Here is an 18,442-nt window from a genome sequence, read left to right on the forward strand (position 1 = left end):
TGTGTTCAGTATGTACTTGTATGCTAAACAGTACAAATAACAAGGAGATGAGAGATACTTCAGTCCATGTGGAGTTCCTTGCATCCAAGCTCATTAGAAGTTTCTGGTTTCTTAGGAGCACTATTTTCGTCATGTAATAAAGAGTAAAATAGTGCAACATTTTCTGAATCAATATAGAATCATATTTGTTCTTCATAAAATATTTCTGGAGAATAAATTTGCTTCAAAATGAAATTGAATCGTGGTCCATGCACAACAATCATGCATGCTTCTCATATAGACTTCTAGCCATCATACTGCAGCATTCTGGAAGTAGTAAAATAGCTTCTTCCTTCTGTTAAACTGAGGCTTTTGGACGAAAAGCTTTTTCCTGTCAGAAACTATGCACTGCAGTCTGTATGATGATGCCCCTTATTGCAAATTTACATGCAAGAAGACTAATGGAAACCTCAACTTAAAACATATAATTTGCGTGAATCACTGCACTTAAATATTTAGAATATGCTGTTGTTTTAAATTGCTTTTTTTCCCCCATTATATTTACAGCATTTAGCCGTCTTATCTAGAGAGACTTACTGTATAGACGTGGTTTGGAGTCTCTATCAAAAAAATACACAACCTCAAGCTAGTTCATGAGCACTATAGAGACAATTTTGTTAAAGCCAGACATTATTGGAATTAAATAAAGAATGTGAAAGATTTAAAAAAAAGTGAGGCAATACAAATCCATAAATGAAGATAAATCATTCAATTATGACAAAAGAAAAGGTGCTGTATAAATGGAGGATGGGTCTGTGCATAAGCGTAAGCTGTAAACAAAATGATGGAAGATTCAATGCTTGCATATTATTATGCATTTATTTATTAAATATTGCTATTGTGAGCAAGTGGTGCATCAAAATAACATCCATTTCTGCATTTCAGCCTTAACGTTCATTCTGTTATCCCAGAAATACTTAATAAAAGAGTTTTTTGGGTCGTCATCAAGCAAATCAGCCTTTGATTCAGAAATTTTTAGTTTTGTTCAGCATTTAAATGTACACACAACTTTACTAAAAAGATTTGTTAAAAGATTAATGAACGGATTAGCATTCAGGTGGGACGTAATACCGCACACCTTGTGTATGCCGCTTAAAGTTCTACAACCTCCAAAGTAAAGCACCTTCCTACGTCCCTGCTGACAACACACATGTAAACTCAGAGATAAAACTGCATTCACAAAGTTGAAGGCAGAACAGATGGGCCTGATTACGGGAAACTGTAATGCGCCCTGTCCGTGAACATTAAAGCATCCTCTTGACCAGCTGTCCGTGGTTGCTGAAAATCATATAGTACGCTCCTTATAGTCAGGTGGTGACTCTGTACTTCAGAGGAAGGATCATTGGCATCGAGGGGGTTGTTTCATTGCTTATGAGGTTTATTATTGTCTTAAGGGATTTTAGTAAATGAGCACCTCGAGTAGTTTCTTTTCACTGCCTTTCTGGATAGCACCGTCCTTGACATTCTGATCAACAGAGTCTTAGTTCTTAGTAATGCTTCAGAATATCATGAGTGATGTTCATCCATCATGTTATCCCATCATGAGCATACTTAGGGATGGGTAAAATGACCTCTTCTAATTAGATTTTAGGACATGACACCGGCATTCATGTCCAGAAAGCTTGATGATCCTTGCTGAAGGGTTCAGTTCAGCAGTTTGTTTGATTGTATCCGTAGTGTTCAACTCAGGTACAACAAGATAACATTAAACTAATTACCTGTTGTATCCTCTTACTTTTCAGATCCTAAGCGTGTCTTGTCACAAACCTTGCCAAAAAGGGAGAACACTATTTAACACTCAGCAGTGTTAATCATCCAAAATGCCTGTAATCCCATCACCTTGACAACTGCTTGTCTTCTGCTGAAACTCTAACAAGACACAGTTTAAAACTATCTTCATCTTCAATACACATGATTCAATAGAGTTGTACTAGGCTTGTCAGTGATGCAGAATACTCTTTTTATCCACTGAAGCCCATGTCGATTCTGGACCTCGATCTCCAGGGATCCTGCGATTCTGCAACTGGATCCAAATTGAATGCTCAGCATGATTTTGTAGTGATATAGTAATGTAGTAGTTGTTTGGTATCTAGCTATATTAGTAGCTACGGTTTACAGTAGTAAACAGAAGTTAGAGTGCATGATCATTAAACCATTCATATAATTAGATTTTGATTAGATTTAACTGCTGCCTTCGGGATATATATACGATCTTGGCCACAGTAAACAGGGCTATAAATAATTTCTTTTCCTAAGTACGTTTTTCTAAGCATTACTGTAATTCTTCACGATTGGTGGTTGACATTTTCCATAAAGATCAAAACTTTCCAAAAGCACATGCCGGACTCCCAGACATCCAGTGGACAAGGAGAAAACGCACAACTCCACCTCATTCATTCAATTATCCAGTCAGCCAATCATGTATAAGCCGTACCATGTGAAAAAAATCAATGAGATACAGGTCAAGAGCATCAGTTCATGTCTACATCAATCATCAGCATGGAGATAAAATATCATCTCAGTGACTTTCACTGTGGCATGGCTGTTGGTGCCAGATGCCAGTCTCTAGACAGAAGGGTGTGAAAAACAACAACAACAAAAAACATTCATGAATGCCAGGAGAATGGACAGTTTGAGCTTAGAAGAAGGATACAGTCACTTAAATAAGTACATTTTACAGCTGCACTGAGTGAAAAATCATCTCTGAACACATCAAACCTTAAAGCAGATGGGTTTGGACAGAAGGTTCACCACACGGACTTTGCTCCTGTCAGACTTGACCATGAATCTGCCTATCTGAGTATTGTTGCTGACCACATGGATGTATTTATAGCCACAAGCTACCCTTCATGTAATATATAATGGCTACCATGGTCCAGCATGATAATGCACCATGTCACAAAACACAATTTTTCATGAACAACTTCCCAGTCACCACTGGAATGTCATACAATGGAAGATTCACCCAGTGAATGTGCAGCTGACAAATCTGCAGCCAACATGTCAAGCAATTGTGTCAACATGGACCAGAATCTGAAAGGAATGTTTCCAACATCTTGCTATAAAAAACTGAGGCTGTTCTGATAGCATGGTGGTCCTACTCTGTATTAATAATATGCTCCAAATAAAGTACACTGTACATAGAGAGTATATGGGTGGCACAGTATAGAAGGACGTAGCTTTGCTGTCTTGAGCACCAAGGTCTTGAATTTGAGTTATCTATTCTTCATGTCTGTGGGTTTTCCCAAGGTTCTTCTCATTCCTCCCAAAAACATGACACTAGGTGCACAGGCTATGGTAAATTGCCAATGTATGCAAATCAGTATGAATATGTGTGGCATGGTTGGACTGGCATCCCGTAATTAATGAATATTAAAGTAATATTAATCATTTTTTTACCAGTACATTGACCGTCCATTATGCCAAATCGACTTTTCAATCAGTATAAACAAATGAATTATATTCTGGCTGTGAGTCTGATATAAAATTAGTCAGGACTCTCTTGGCTTTCAGTGTGAGAGGTGTGTTTTTCCCACACAGAATTTTAGTGATTGAAGAAATCAATTGATTGATCAAAATGTACTTAGAAGATCGAAACATTTATTAACCGTTTTTGTATTTTTGGAAGTTTGCTATGAATATATTGCCCCTAGCAGGTGAAATCCTCATAAAAAAAACCCCGACAAATTCTAAAAGCCTTAATTGTTTAATTTCATAAGAGCCCTTACTCACCAATGTGAAGTGAAACATGACAAAGAAATTCAATGCTGAAACTAGACAACCAAAACAGGCTGAAATTCCATTTTGTGGCCTCTGGTAAAAACAGTAAAATCAGAGAATAAGAAAATTCCCCTTAACAGTTCTATCTGTCAGCAGATATTATGATATATATATATATATATATATATATATATATATATATATATATATATATATATATATATATTACTGAAAGCAGTGATTATATGGTGTAATGTTATATATTGTGTAATATGGTGATCATACGGTGAATATATCATACTAATATAAGCTCTAAAATGTAAGCGTTTGAATATCTTTCACCACACAATTACCCAGTGTAGCCTTTTCATTTTCCATACCATGAGCCTTTAACAATCTTACTGAAACTTACTGAAAAGAGTAAATATAGCTCTTCAGTCTTAAAGGCAGTACTTTCATTTTGACCTGTGTTGGAATTAATTCATGAAAATGGACCTGTTGGAATGGCTTCTTGGTCTTATGGTTATTGGAGCACTTTTTATTTAAAGTGGAAGGCTTTTATTGTTATAATGCGTCTCCTGTATATTTTTTTCCTTAAAAAGCTCCATTGGGACCTATCAGGATGGTGCTGTTGCGTTTTACAATTTGCCAATGCCATCTATACTTCCATACCATCTCCATCCTGTGCCCAGTGACCTTCTCACAAGTTTAATCTTTTGTCTTAATATATAACCCTGACATAAACATATTGGTGTTCCCTTTGGGTGTTTTTTATCTGCTCTCTCTCTCTCTCTCTCTCTCTCTCTCTCTCTCTCTCTCTTCAGTGCTTTTATTAGACCTGTTTTTAATATAAATTATAAATCTCATGTTCTCTCCTCCCCAGTGTGTTAAACATAATGGACAAAAACAGGTCTTTGTACTTTCTGGTGGAATAATAGTTTATTACACACCGATACTGCTATTCAAGATTACAACCTATGTGGAACAGGAAAACAATATAACAACCCAAGTAAAAATTGATTTTAACAGATGAGAGCTAATCATATTTATTCAGCCAGCAGAGCATGTAGCATGTCATTGTATGTCTCTATAAAAATACGAATACAAAAGATGCTTCACATTACATTAAGTGCTCTTTAGGACCTGTAATATGAAATCTGCGAGTTGTATTCATCAAAGCAGAGGTGGAAAATATAATAGAGCTTTGTACAATACAACTGGTGGTCAAAAATAAAGACCTGTGCATGCTGAGATAGAAACATATGGTACGGTTATAACAAAGAGCTCTTGCTAAATATTGAGATATATTGGCTCTTTGAAACTATGAATTTACATAAATGCATCATCTATTTGGGTCAGGAAATGTGTTGCTTGACCATTTTTACGAGGCCGTTCAGTTCCGCCAATGGAATAGGAATTGACTTCTCAGACATTTTCAATCAGTATAAAAATTAACTGAACTGCTGAACCTAGATGCTGAACACAGACACAACAAAACAGACAGCCTCTGGGAAAAGGAGTTACCTGAACACACTTACCTGAGAAAGGGAGGGGTGTTTAAGCTAGAGCATTATTTATTTTCACATGGAATATAAAATATATGCAGAAAAGAAGGATAATCCAGGGATAAACATGAACAAAATAATGTTTGATTGGTGGAAACGTGTTCATCTAAAACCCAAGGTTAATGTACACGATCATGGCACAGAGATGGGGTATGTTTGCTGCCTGGAATGAAATATAACTAAAGCACTAAAGCTGGGATACCGATAGGAATGCATTTACTTTCCTGTATTATAGCCAAGATAAAAATCTGTCTAGTTTTTCATAACAGACTCCTCAGGTCATTATGTCATTATGAATCAATCCCCTGTCAGTAGGAATGGGTTTTGTTGTTGGTGTAATGTGTTTATGCTTATCACTCTTACATACAGGAAGGCTATAATACTTGCATAAATGTGCAGGGCATCATAAATACACAATGAACTCTCCTGCTGAGAAAACAACTACCCTTTGCTACTCTTTGTATAGTCTTTCTGAGCGACAGGGCAAGGAATACCCAGCATGCCCTGTTTGCACACACTGCGGGGAAGCTTCACACTTCAAACTTTGACTACACAGCGACCGCTTCTTATACAGTCACATCCCCGTACAAACAAACAAACAAACAAACTGCAACACAAATTTGCATGAGTTTATTTATTTATTTATTTTTTTATTTTTTTGCTGCAGGAATTTCAATCTGGAAAACATTTCTCTCCCAGGCTTTTAGTCCTGAATATGTTTAACAGGTTTTGCAGTAGATGGGGAAGGCAGTGTACACTAGCACTATCCTGAGAACACACACATAGTGACTAAATTATTCAGTTTGGACCTCATGATGTCATTCTGCTCTCCTCTACCTGTACAGTGCCTTGCATTAGTATTCACCCCCTTCTCTACATTTTATAGTGTTACAATCTGGAGCTGAAATACACCGATCAGGCATAACATTATGACCACCTGCCTAATATCGTGTTGGTCCCCCTTTTGATGGCAAAACAGCCCTGACCCGTCCTGCACTGTGTATTCTGACACATTTCTATCAGATCCAGCATTAACTTCTTCAGCAATTTGAGCAACAGTAGCTCGTCTGTTGGATCGGATCACACGGGCCAGCCTTCTCTCCCCACGTGCATCCATGAGCCTTGGCCGTCCATGACCCTGTCGCCGGTTCACCACTGTTCCTTCCTTGGACCACTTTTGATAGATACTGACCACTGCAGACCGGGAACACCCCGGTGAGCTGCAGTTTTGGAGATGCTCTGATCCAGTGGTCTAGCCATCACAATCTGGCCCTTCATCAAACTCGCTCAAATCCTTACGCTTGTCCATTTTTCCTGCTTCTAACACATCAACTTTGAGGACAAAATGTTCACTTGCTGCCTAATATATCCCACCCACTAACAGGTGCCATGATGAGGAGATCATCAGTGGTGTTCACTTTACCTGTCAGTGCTGATGCAATTGAGATTCTTTATCCTAAATTGTTTGTTTTTGCAAAAGTATACCCCCCCCCATTGCTTTGCTACCCTTAAACAAGGTCTAACCAGAATAAAGTGGCCTCCAATTACTATTAAGCCTCACATAATTACTTTAATGGGGTCCACCTGTGAGCAATTAAAATGTCAGACGATCTCAAGCCCCAGTTTATTTGTTAGACTACATCTTTAATCAAGCAGCAACATGACAACCATGGTACTATCAAAACAAATCTAGGACAACGTTCTGAAAAAGTAATAATCAGGGTTATCCTATTCCATGGAGCACCCCTGAATCCATTACTAAACAAAATGTAGCATGCTTCTTCCAGCAAGTAATCTGCCTCACATATGTCATAAATGACCTTAAAATCACTACAAAAAGAAAGCAAGCTGCTGACAAAAGACCACTTTGACCTTGATGTGATCTTCACCCTGATTGGCTCAATTCCGAAATCTAGTCTGCTGGTTACTAGGATAATTCCACAAGGTTTGACTGATAATGATGATGCCTTTTATCAGCAGGGAACTTGTAGGATAGAGGGCAAGATGGATGTAGTTAAATACCACCAGGTCAATCCTAGAAGAGAACCTGTTCCAGTATGCAAGAGACTCGATAGCGATGCTTAAAACCCAGACGTGAGTCTGATTGAGAATCTGCAGCAAGAATTAAACTCTGCTGTTTGCCACAAGGTCTTCAAAAAATCTGACAGATCTTGAATGATTTTCCCAAGAAAAATGGTCAAATAAAATAAAATAAAATAAAATTAAATTAAATTAAATTAAATTAAATTAAATTAAATTAAATTAAATTAAATTAAATTAAATTAAATTAAATTAAATTAAATTATCAAGATCCAGATGTGCAAAGGTGATGGGACAATGGGGAAAAAAGCTCTTTGATTTTGAAAGAAAGAAATGCGAACAACAAAGAAGAAAAAAGAAGGCAAGTTTCATAGAAGGAAGGTTAGGAAGAATAAAAAAAGGAAGCAAAAATCTAAAAGTACTTATCAATTAAAGAAAGAAAGAAAGAAAGAAAGAAAGAAAGAAAGAAAGAAAGAAAGAAAGAAAGAAAGAAAGAAAGAAAGAAAGGAAGGCGAACAACAAATAAGTATCATAGAAGGAAGGTTAGGAAAAATGAAAAAAGGAAGTAAGTAAAAAACTAAAAGTGTGTTTACTGTATTTATATATTTATGTAATAATATTGCTATCTTCATTTACCAAACATCTGCATTCATGTCTGGAAGGCAAGAAGATGTAAAGCATTTTTAAGAGATCTGGTGTTACTTCAGTTCTTTGTGTAAGTTCCTTGATATTTCCTCCGGGGTGCTTTGATTTAATTCATCTGCGTGATCAGGGAATCAGACTCACTTTTTAAAAGCTCACTCAGAAAAATGTTACGTGTCTGATGTGTTTCCCAAGTTCTGAAATATTTTCCTGAGTCATTCCTAGTCAGAGCTGTTCAGCATGAAGGTTATAGTTTACCAGCCGCTCTGGGTTTCTTTTCATACTCCAGACTTGATACGACATCTGACCTACACACACTTTAACTTTAACTCTTACATTAATCTGTTACACATCAAACTGGGCAGATATTTAACTGTTTAAGGGTTTTCTCTCTTTCCACTAATGCTGTGTACATTTATCACAGGAGTTCTTCTGGGAATGTCCTACTGATTACTACAGACACGTTTAGAATGGGTAGAACAATAAAAGAGGGAAAAATGAAGGTAAGTAGAAGGAGAGTAAAAGAAAGTAGAAGAAAGAAAAAGGGAAGGAAAGAAAGAAAGAAAGAAAGAAAGAAAGAAAGAAAGAAAGAAAGAAAGAAAGAAAGAAAGGTGAACAACAAATAAGTATCATAGAAGGAAGGTGAAGAAAAATGAAAAAAAAAGAAGTAAGTAAAAAACTAAAAGTACTAATCAATTAAAGAAAGAAAGAAAGAAAGAAAGAAAGAAAGAAAGAAAGAAAGAAAGAAAGAAAGAAAGAAAGAAAGAAAGAAAAAGACAGAAAGAAAGAAAAAAGTTAACAACATGGAAGAAAGAAAGAAGGTAAGTAGAAGAAAGAAAAAATGAAAGAAAGAAAGAAAGAAAGAAAGAAAGAAAGAAAGAAAGAAAGAAAGAAAGAATGAACAGTGAATAAAATAGAAGAAAAAAAGGAGGTATCATAGAAGGAAGGTGAGGAAAAAAGAAAAAGGGAAGACAGAAAGAAACACAAAATATTGTCTTTAATCAGTTCTATATAACCAAAAAGAAATTTTATAATAATGTTAAGTATTATATCGATGTGTAAAACAGTTATTTTGCATTTTATAAGGAATTATTTTTCAAGGAATTAAAGGAAATGAACGAGCAGATTCAGCGCACTGTGACTCACAGTTACAGGTTAGCATTAAATGAGTAAACGGGATGCTACTGCAGTGAGGTGGCTGATATTTCTAAAGATAGCAGATGTTTCTAAATTTCAGCAAAAGTGATGAATTATATAAACACATTGGCAAACATTTTATTACCCCAGCGAGTTATATCAACACAAAGGGTCGTCCAGATTCATCCAATCCAGCAAACAGCAAATAGGAAGATAAATCATGGCATTTATGAGTCGCGCAGAAGATATTATCCACTGAAATGCGTGTAAACTGAAGCTTCAGTATTCAGCACATGTGGCTCTATTTCCAGCCTTTGTAGATTGTATCTTTTAGATGATGTAAAGGCACAGTTAATGGGATCACACTGGTTTTCTAGAAGACTAGAAGACTCACCACAGGTTCTCCACATCTGCTTTCCATAATAAGGCTCTGGTGGAGAAAACACCTGAAAGATAGAGACAGATGCTTGTTAAAAAATCGTCTGCCAGAACACACATTATCACATTTATTGAGAAAGAACTGCTCAAGTCCCCTACTGCTACAGTGAGATCATTAGAGTAAGGAGGGTAGGGGTGGGGGCGGGGGTGGTTAGGCAGGTAGTGGTTGGGGTGTGGGGTATGTTGTCAGGTTAGATGGATGATAAAGAGGAACGGATCGGAGAGTCCTTAGAGGCAAAGCGGCAGATGTGGACGTCCCCTTATTTCCTGAGCCATGATTCCACATGGTCACTGAGGCGACTGTGTCAGGACCTAATCTGACTACTGGCCCTGTTCCAAACCAAGCTCTGACCTCCATTCTGCAGTCTGAACACCTCTCCCTTCTTCACAGATGAAAAGCAGAGGTTATGTAAAAAAAAAAGAAAAGAAAAGATGGTGACAGATGACAAATAGGCTTTGTTATGAAAGAAAGAAAGAAAGAAAGAAAGAAAGAAAGAAAGAAAGAAAGAAAGAAAGAAAGAAGGCAAGGTAGGTAAGTAGGTAGGTAGGAAGAAATAAAAAGACACATAAAGAAAGTCATAAAGCATGAAAAGAAAACTAAACAATTTAGGAAAAAAGAAAGGGAGGCAAAGAAGTCTATGAGGCAAACAGGAGAAGGAAAAAAGAAAGAAAAAAGTAAAAAAAAAACATAGGTGAGGAACTAAGAAAGAGAATGAGAAGAAAGAAACAGACAAAAAATATCAGAAATAAAAACAAATTAGGAATGGAGGGAGGAAGGAAGAAAGAAAGAAAGAAAGAAAGAAAGAAAGAAAGAAAGAAAGAAAGACCAAATAGAAGGCAGAAAGTAGATCCTTTAAAAGATCAGAAGCAAAGGAATGAAAGGAAAATTAACAGTGCATGGAAAAGAACCAAAAAAGAGAAGAAAAAAGTAAATGAGCCATGAAGATCAAAATTATTTGGAAGTTGGAAAGCAGTGCAAATAGAGGAAAGGAACAGAAAAGTAATGAAAAGAAAGGAAAAGGACTGTAGAGAAGGGGAGGAAGAATGATAAAATGGTAGACAGAGAGGTGGGAAAGAGAAATAGAAAGAATAATTGGGACACAGAAGACAGAAGCAAAACGGTTCTTGCTGTAATTAGTCTTTAACAGTAACGAGTAAACAGAAAGAGCAGGAACACAGAGGGCTGAGTAACAGAAATACATTCAGGACATTAAAATAAATAAAAGTAGGAAGTTCTTTAGGAAGAATAATATTATTCTAGCAATGAATCAGATTTATGAAGTGTCTCTTCCTTCCTTCCTCCTTTCATTCCTCCGTTCCTTCCTTCATTCCGTTCTTTTCATCATTCAATTCCTTCCTTCTATTCTTTACATTCTTTCCTTCCTTCCATCCATTTCTTCCATTCTTTCCTTCTATCCATTCCTTCCTTCCTTCCTTCCTTCCTTCCTTCTTTACATCCTTCCATTCTTTACATTCTTTCCTTCCTTCCATTCTTTCCTTTTCATCCTTTCCTGCCATTCTTTCCAACCTTCCATTCCTTCCTCCCTCCCTCCCTTACATTCTTTCCATCCTTCCATTCTTTAAATTCTTCCCTTACATTCTATTCCTTCCTTCCTTCCATTCCTTTTCTTCCATTCTTTCCTTCCTTCCATTCTTTTCTTCCTTCATCCTTCCATCATTTACATTCCTTCCTTCCTTCCTTCCTTCCTTCCTTCCTTCCTTCCTTCCTCCCTTCCATTCTTTCCATTCTTTCCTTCCTTCCATCCTTTCCTGCCATTCTTTCCAACCTTCCATTCCTTCCTCCCTCCCTCCCTCCCTCCCTTACATTCTTTCCATCCTTCCATTCTTTACATTCTTTCCTTCCTTCCATCCTTTCCTACCATTCTTTCCAACCTTCCATTCCTTCCTCCCTCCCTCCCTCCCTCCCTTCCATTCTTTTAATTCTTCCCTTACATTATATTCCTTCCTTCCTTGCATTCTTTTCTTACTTCCTTCCATTCCTTCCTTCCTTCCTTCTTTCCATTCTTTCCTTTCCACCCTTTCCTGCCATTCCTTCCTTCCTTCCTTCCTTCCATTCCTTCCATCCTTTCCTGCCATTCTTTCCAACCTTCCATTCCTTCTTCCCTCCCTCCCTCCCTCCCTCCCTTACATTCTTTCCATCCTTCTATTCTTTTAATTCTTCCCTTCCATTCTATTCCTTCCTTCCATTCCTTTTCTTCCATTCTTTCCTTCCTTACATTCTTTCCTTCCTTCATTCCTTCCATTCCTTCAAAAGTAGTTTATTCCAGTTCCCCCTTTCCTCTCTTATTCTCTGGCACGTTTCCACAGCAGACCCCAGACACAGCAGGAAGGAGAAACATTACTTATCATAATACATTAACCATTAAGCGACTCAGGTAAAAGGTCACCACGTGTTCATTTGTGTATAGAAGAGTAGAGTAACAGCCGTAGTTCACATCACTGTGACAGCAGCGCACACATGCTGATTAAATATTAAATATAAGATATAATAAAAGAAGATTCGTTCCCGTTCTGGCAGAACATAAATAATCGAGTACAAAGCACAGAAAATCAGGAAGATCTTTATCCTTAGAAAAGCTGATCTGCAACAGAAATATCGATTTGGGGCAAATGATGAGATGATATCAAAGACTGCTATCAGACTGCCTGCTCCTGTTGCCATCATCTGCGGTTTTCTAGATTGACTTTTAATGACTGTCTGAAGTGTGAATAATGAATGGTGGTTATCAGCCTGCTGGGAGAAATCTATTTAAGCACTAGGAGAAGAACAATAAAGACACTGGAGAGGGATATGCTGTCCTCATGCCATTAGGTCAGGGGTTATGACACCGCCGCTGTGCCGTTTCTGAAGAGATGCATTGTTCAAACTCTTATTGGTAATGATCTCAACGTCTCAATGAAAGCTTTAAGTCTGATATTGCTGGCTTTTGTCTCTCTCTCGCTTTCTCTTTCCCTTCTTCAAGGACACTTGGATAAAGGTTTGGGCCCCCCTGCTCAGTCTTAATTGCCCATGATGAGTGCTCCACACATGAGCAGACACACATCAGACCCCTGCTGACAGGGAACATTCTCGGGTACACACACATTTAGATCGAGCTGGCAACCTCCTCAGCACTCTCAATTTGCCCTCTGTGTCTTCTCGCCTTCACTCATTATGACCTGCCTCAAAATTGACAGTGCCTCCCCTCCAACACACACACATACACACACATACACACATATACACAACAACAATCCTTGCACTGCATTGGACATGGACAAAGAAATGAAAGACTCGGTCATGTGACCAGGCTGAACACGTGAGTTTTACTCTATTAATGGATTATTTTGCATGGAAAAAAATGCTTGGAAAAATGTACACATTGCTTTAACAGCAGCTGCAGGCCAAGCTTAAAAGCTAACAGGAGAAAGCTATGAAAAAGAGAGAAGTGAGGATGAGAGAAAGACTGGGAGAAAGCAGGAAAGAAGGCCGGTGTTTATGGTAATTCACACTCTCCTATGTTTATAATGATTTATAATCACACTCTCCGGTGTCTCCCACATGAGGATGTGGTTCCCCTTTGAGTCTGGTTCCTCTATAGGTTTCATCCTCATACCATCTAAGGGACTTTTTCCTTGCCACAGTCGCCTCAGGTTTACTCACTGGGGATAAATACAAATACAATAATAGAGCTGCAAGCAGCAATGACGGGCCCTCACACTATGGGCCATCACTTCACGGTGCCATCGCCGCCCAGGCGCACCAGACACAGTGAGCACAGTGGGTACATGCATTAAAAGGGGAAATACCAAAAGGACAAGAGTGACAATTTGGGTGTACTGAAAGTGATCACAGCAATGTCCACTGATGGCAACAAGAAAACTAACTCTCCGTCTTAACTATATAAGGGCTAAAGTGACAGTTTGGGTGTAATGAAACAGATCATAGCAATGTCCAGTGATGTCAAAAGGGACAATGACTCTCCCTCTAAACTATATTTCTATATCAGTTTATATATAGAGAGAGAGATTCACCCAGGAAAAAATGTCTACTTTTTCTTTTCTTGAAGTGTATATACATTTTTTGGCTGACTCTGTATATATAAATTGTGAACATGAAGCCATATTTAAAAAAAATAAAAAAATAAAGTGGAACGAGCCTCTAGTGGACATCGTCTAGTACTGCAGGAGTCAGGCCAAAACCATGTCCAGTCAATGGACTGATAAATGTAAAAATTTGTTGTGAGCCGTTAGAGCATCACAAAATCATGAAACTAAGCAGAATTACTCATAACCAGTTGTTCTTTCTATGTAAAAAGTTTTTGAAACATTAGGACTTTCCACGGTTAAGATATAAGAACATTAATTTTTTTCTATTATGTCCTCACAATAGCAACATCATTCAAAATATCACATATTCCCTCACAGTTTCACATCAGCCATGTCCTGACATTATTCTGACTGATTCTCAACCAAATCAGGTGAAAGTAAGGGAAAACATTAGAGATTCCTAAAAGTGACACACTTCCTGATGCCAGTTGGTGGCGCTATGAGTGACACTCACAGTCGTCATGTCCATGTGATCAGCTTTCTACTCTTAACATAAATTTGAGGTTTGATGTACATCACACAATATACACCGAAGTTATTAGCCACTTCCTGTTTCCTTTTATTCGTCATAAGTTTAAGGGCTCCTCACGGCTGAACCGTTTGAGATATCAAAAATCCCTCATCAACTTTAGATCCTCAATGTCTTCAGATCATATTGGACCCTGTTTGGTCAAAATCATACAATCCCCTAGGAGGAGTATATCAAAATCAATTGGGTACGTTTTTCAAACATCCCAAAATAACTGACTTCCTGTTAAGCAGATCCCATGACAGGTGGATGAATGTCATTTAGCTTAATGAGATCTAAATGCATACCGGCTCTCATGCATATACGTACAAGGGAAGATGAGCTGTGCAGCTATATTTCTGACAAAGTTCCAGGGGGCGCTGTGACAGCCCTGTGCCACACCCGGGGACCAGCCACACTGGCCTTTCTCATACCCATGTACAATCTCTATGGGAAATATTTTGGAACATTAGGCCTTTCCACTCGTAAGATATGAGAAGATTCATTTTCTTCTATTATGTTCTCATGTAAATCGTCGCCATAGTAACACGATTCAAGGTATCAAAAATTCCTTCAGAGTTTCATATCAGCCATGTCTTGTCATTATTCTGACAGATTTTGAACCAAATCAGGTGAAAGTAAGGGAGAAAATATTAGAGATTTCAAAACGTGACACACTTCCTGCTGCCAGTTGGTGGCGCTATGACCGAGACTCACAGTTGTCATATCAGTGTGATCAGATTTCAGTGCTTAACATAATCCTAAGGTTTCATGTAGATCACTTAATGTACACAGAAGTTATTAGCCACTTCCTGTTTCGTTTTATTCGCCATAAGTTTAAGGGCTTCTCACGGCTGAACCGTTTGAGATATCAACAATCCCTCATCGATTCTGCATTATCAATGTCTTGAGATCATATTAGCCTGGGTTTGGTGGCGGTTGTATCAATGTCTTGAGATCATTTTAGCCTGGGTTTGGTGGCGGTTGTATCAATGTCCTGAGATCATTTTAGCCTGGGTTTGGTGGCGGTTGTATCAATGTCTTGAGATCATTTTAGCCTGGGTTTGGTGGCGGTTGTATCAATGTCTTGAGATCATTTTAGCCTGGGTTTGGTGGCGGTTGTATCAATGTCTTGAGATCATTTTAGCCTGGGTTTGGTGGCGGTTGTATCAATGTCCTGAGATCATTTTAGCCTGGGTTTGGTGGCGGTTGTATCAATGTCTTGAGATCATTTTAGCCTGGGTTTGGTGGCGGTTGTATCAATGTCTTGAGATCATTTTAGCCTGGGTTTGGTGGCGGTTGTATCAATTCCCTAGGAGGAGTATTTCAAATTCCATTGGGTGCGTTTTGCAAACAACTCAAAATAACTCACTTCCTGTGGATTAGACTTAATGACATGCAGTGTGAAAGTTGTTCAGTTCAATGAGATCTAAGTGTGTACCAAGTTGTGGCCTTGCTCCTTCGGTGCTCGGGCCCTAATTAGTGTAATATCAATCTCCAACTTTTTGTTCTAAATTTCTAACATTCTGTAAAGCTGCTTTGAGACAATGTCTCTTGTTAAAAGTGCCGTACAAATAACATTTAACTGCACTGAATTGGGAGAAAGAAAGAAAGAAAGAAAGAAAGAAAGAAAGAAAGAAAGAAAGAAAGAAAGAAAGAAAGAAAGAAAGGGGGATAAAGCATTAGAGAAATAGAAATGAAGAAATGGAAAGAAAGAAAGAAAGAAAGAAAGAAAGAAAGAAAGAAAGAAAGAAAGAAAGAAAGAAAGAAAGAAAGCATAAGAGAAATAGAAAGAAAGAAAGCATGAGAAGAATAAGAGAGAAGGCAAAAAGGAATGATAAACATTAAAAAGGAAACAAGTAAAAAAAAAAATCACCACAAAAGAGAAAAAAGAATTTTTTAAAAAAGGAAATGAGGCAGGATAATTTTGAAGTTGGAATAGGAAAAAAAAAAAAAAATCAGAAAAAAGGAAGAGAAAAGTAACAAAAGGAAAGGACAAGAACTACTGAGAAGGGGGAGGAAAGGAAAATGGCAGAGGGAGGAGTAAAAAACAAAAAGAGAGAGAGAGAGAGAGAGAGAGAGAGACTGGGAGAAATCATCTTCATAAAATTTTTATTATCCCCAATAGTATGAGCCAGCTTCCGAATTGTTACAGCACAAGCTGATTACAGAGTAATGATTATTTGTCTCCTTCCTCAATATCTAATTGAAATAATTGCATTTAATTAGCTTAAAAGACAGGCAGGAGAGCGGTGACGCATGGCGTGGGGGAATCCAGGCGGAATTTTAATGCAATCTTTCCAGATGCAGTCAACTCGCCGAAATAAAACGCACACCTACAGGACTCATAAAACAAGACACCCAGTTCTCCATTTAGCCTCGATGATAAATTACCGTGTTTACTGCCTGCTGAGGAGTACAACACTCACAGGCGTTCATTTCCTGTTTTTATCCTTAATTCAATCACTCCACGAGCAAGCTTTGTTTAATAGGTGCAATGAATTGTAAAAATCTGCGTATGTGTGAGTGTGTGTGTGTGTGTGTGAGGGTGGGAGTTTGTTAAGGGGATAAAGAGGTCCTATATTAAAGTGTTTGGAAAAGATTCGGTGCTGAAAATGATAAATGATGAAGCAACAGAGTCTATCTATTTAATTTCTTTATTAATTGGATAGAAAAAGGGAAAGAAGTTCAGCTTTGTTTGCATTGTTAATGTGCAAGATGAGTTACAAATTTGGCAAAACACAAAGACGGCAAACTTACCCAAGAACCTGGACCTGAACTGATGATTAAGCTCTTAACAAAGACAACAAACTCATTAGGCATAACTAATACATTACTCATGCATCGTGCATAATAACTAATTATTATTCATGACTTATGTATTAGTAATGTATTAGTAATTCCATATGTACTGCACTTTCTGACAGTGACTATGCATTAATTAATCACAGGTACATTAAAGCTGTCAGTCAAGTCTGTACAGCAAACAGCATTTTTTTTTTGGTGTGTGTGTGTGTGTGTGTGTGTGTGTGATTGTGAAGGGTTGGAAAGTCGAGTGGCACAGTGGCTCATTCACAGCCAGAAATAACTGAGATTGAAATAAACCTATCCTTGAGCTGATCTTTTTGATGTGTACATTATTCTATTTTGCTGCAATGGGCTATATTTTTATTCAGATGTAAGCAGCCACACTCCACTGCCTACTCATATTCAAAAATATGTCCACATTAAAAGATTAAATATTTAATGAGTAATATTTGACAGTGATACTGGTTATAGATACGATCACATGCACTCACTATCCACATTCATGTAGGTATCTAAATCAGGCATTATCATGTGGTAGCAAAGCGATGCATACTGTAAATTCATCCTGATCTTCAGCTAAGCTTCATATCAAAAATCAGGATAAATCTCTGTGACTTTAACCGTAGCACAGTTCTTGGTACCAGGAGGGCTGTTTTGAGTATTTCAGTAACTGCTGACCTCCTAGGACACAACCGTCTCTAAAGTTCACACAGACGGGTAAAACATTGAGTGAGTGAAGGTTCTGTTGTTTGTCTGCACTGTCTTGTCTTGTCATCCTGTGCACTTCTGTTGTATGTCTAGTTTTACTAAAGATTGCACCTTAAGTATAGTTTAGCTTAATCTCTATGTTTAGCTCTATGTTTGTGTGCGACACTGTACTTTGTCTTTGTTATGTGTAGCACCTCTGGTCTAGGAGGAACGTTGTTTCATTTCACTGTGTACTGCATCAGCTATATATGGTTGAAGAGACAATAAAGCTTCTTTGACTTTTGACTTTGAGTGGAAAAGCCTTGCTGATATTCAGAGGTCAGAGGAGAATGACCAGATTGGTCTGAGCTGACAGGAAGGTTATAGTAACACAAATAATCACTCTTTACAAATGTGGTGAGCAGGAAAGCATCTCAGAATGCACAAAACATTGAACCTTTAAGTGGATGAGATAGAACAGCCAAAGATCATATCAAGTTCGAATTTCAGTCAGCCAAAAACAAGGATTTGAGGTCATCATGGACACTCACCTAAACTGTAGAATGTTTAGTCTACACAAACTCTTCTGGTCCAGTTATAGCCTTCTTCTGCTGTTGTAGCTTATACACCTCAATGTTTAATGTGTTGTGTGTTCTGAGATGCTTCTCTGCTCACCACGGTTGTAAAGAGTGATTATTTGAGTTACTATAGACTTCCTGTCAGCTCAGACCAGTCTGCTCATTCTCCT

At 37.8% G+C, this 18,442-nt stretch overlaps 1 protein-coding gene across 3 annotated transcripts in view; it reads right to left on the reverse strand.

Annotated features, from left to right (window-relative positions):
• dab1a (DAB adaptor protein 1a) overlaps nucleotides 1-18,442 on the reverse strand; it is a 394,224-nt gene that overhangs the window by 182,736 nt on the left and 193,046 nt on the right. For all 3 annotated transcript variants that reach the window (XM_058379226.1, XM_058379225.1, XM_058379227.1), the window contains one exon: nucleotides 9,538-9,589. The gene's annotated coding sequence lies outside the window, so the exon portion shown is untranslated. The remainder of the gene's footprint in view (nucleotides 1-9,537; nucleotides 9,590-18,442) is intronic.

The sequence above is a fragment of the Hemibagrus wyckioides genome, linkage group LG25 (assembly GCF_019097595.1).
Source record: "Hemibagrus wyckioides isolate EC202008001 linkage group LG25, SWU_Hwy_1.0, whole genome shotgun sequence".
Classification (NCBI taxonomy): domain Eukaryota; kingdom Metazoa; phylum Chordata; class Actinopteri; order Siluriformes; family Bagridae; genus Hemibagrus; species Hemibagrus wyckioides.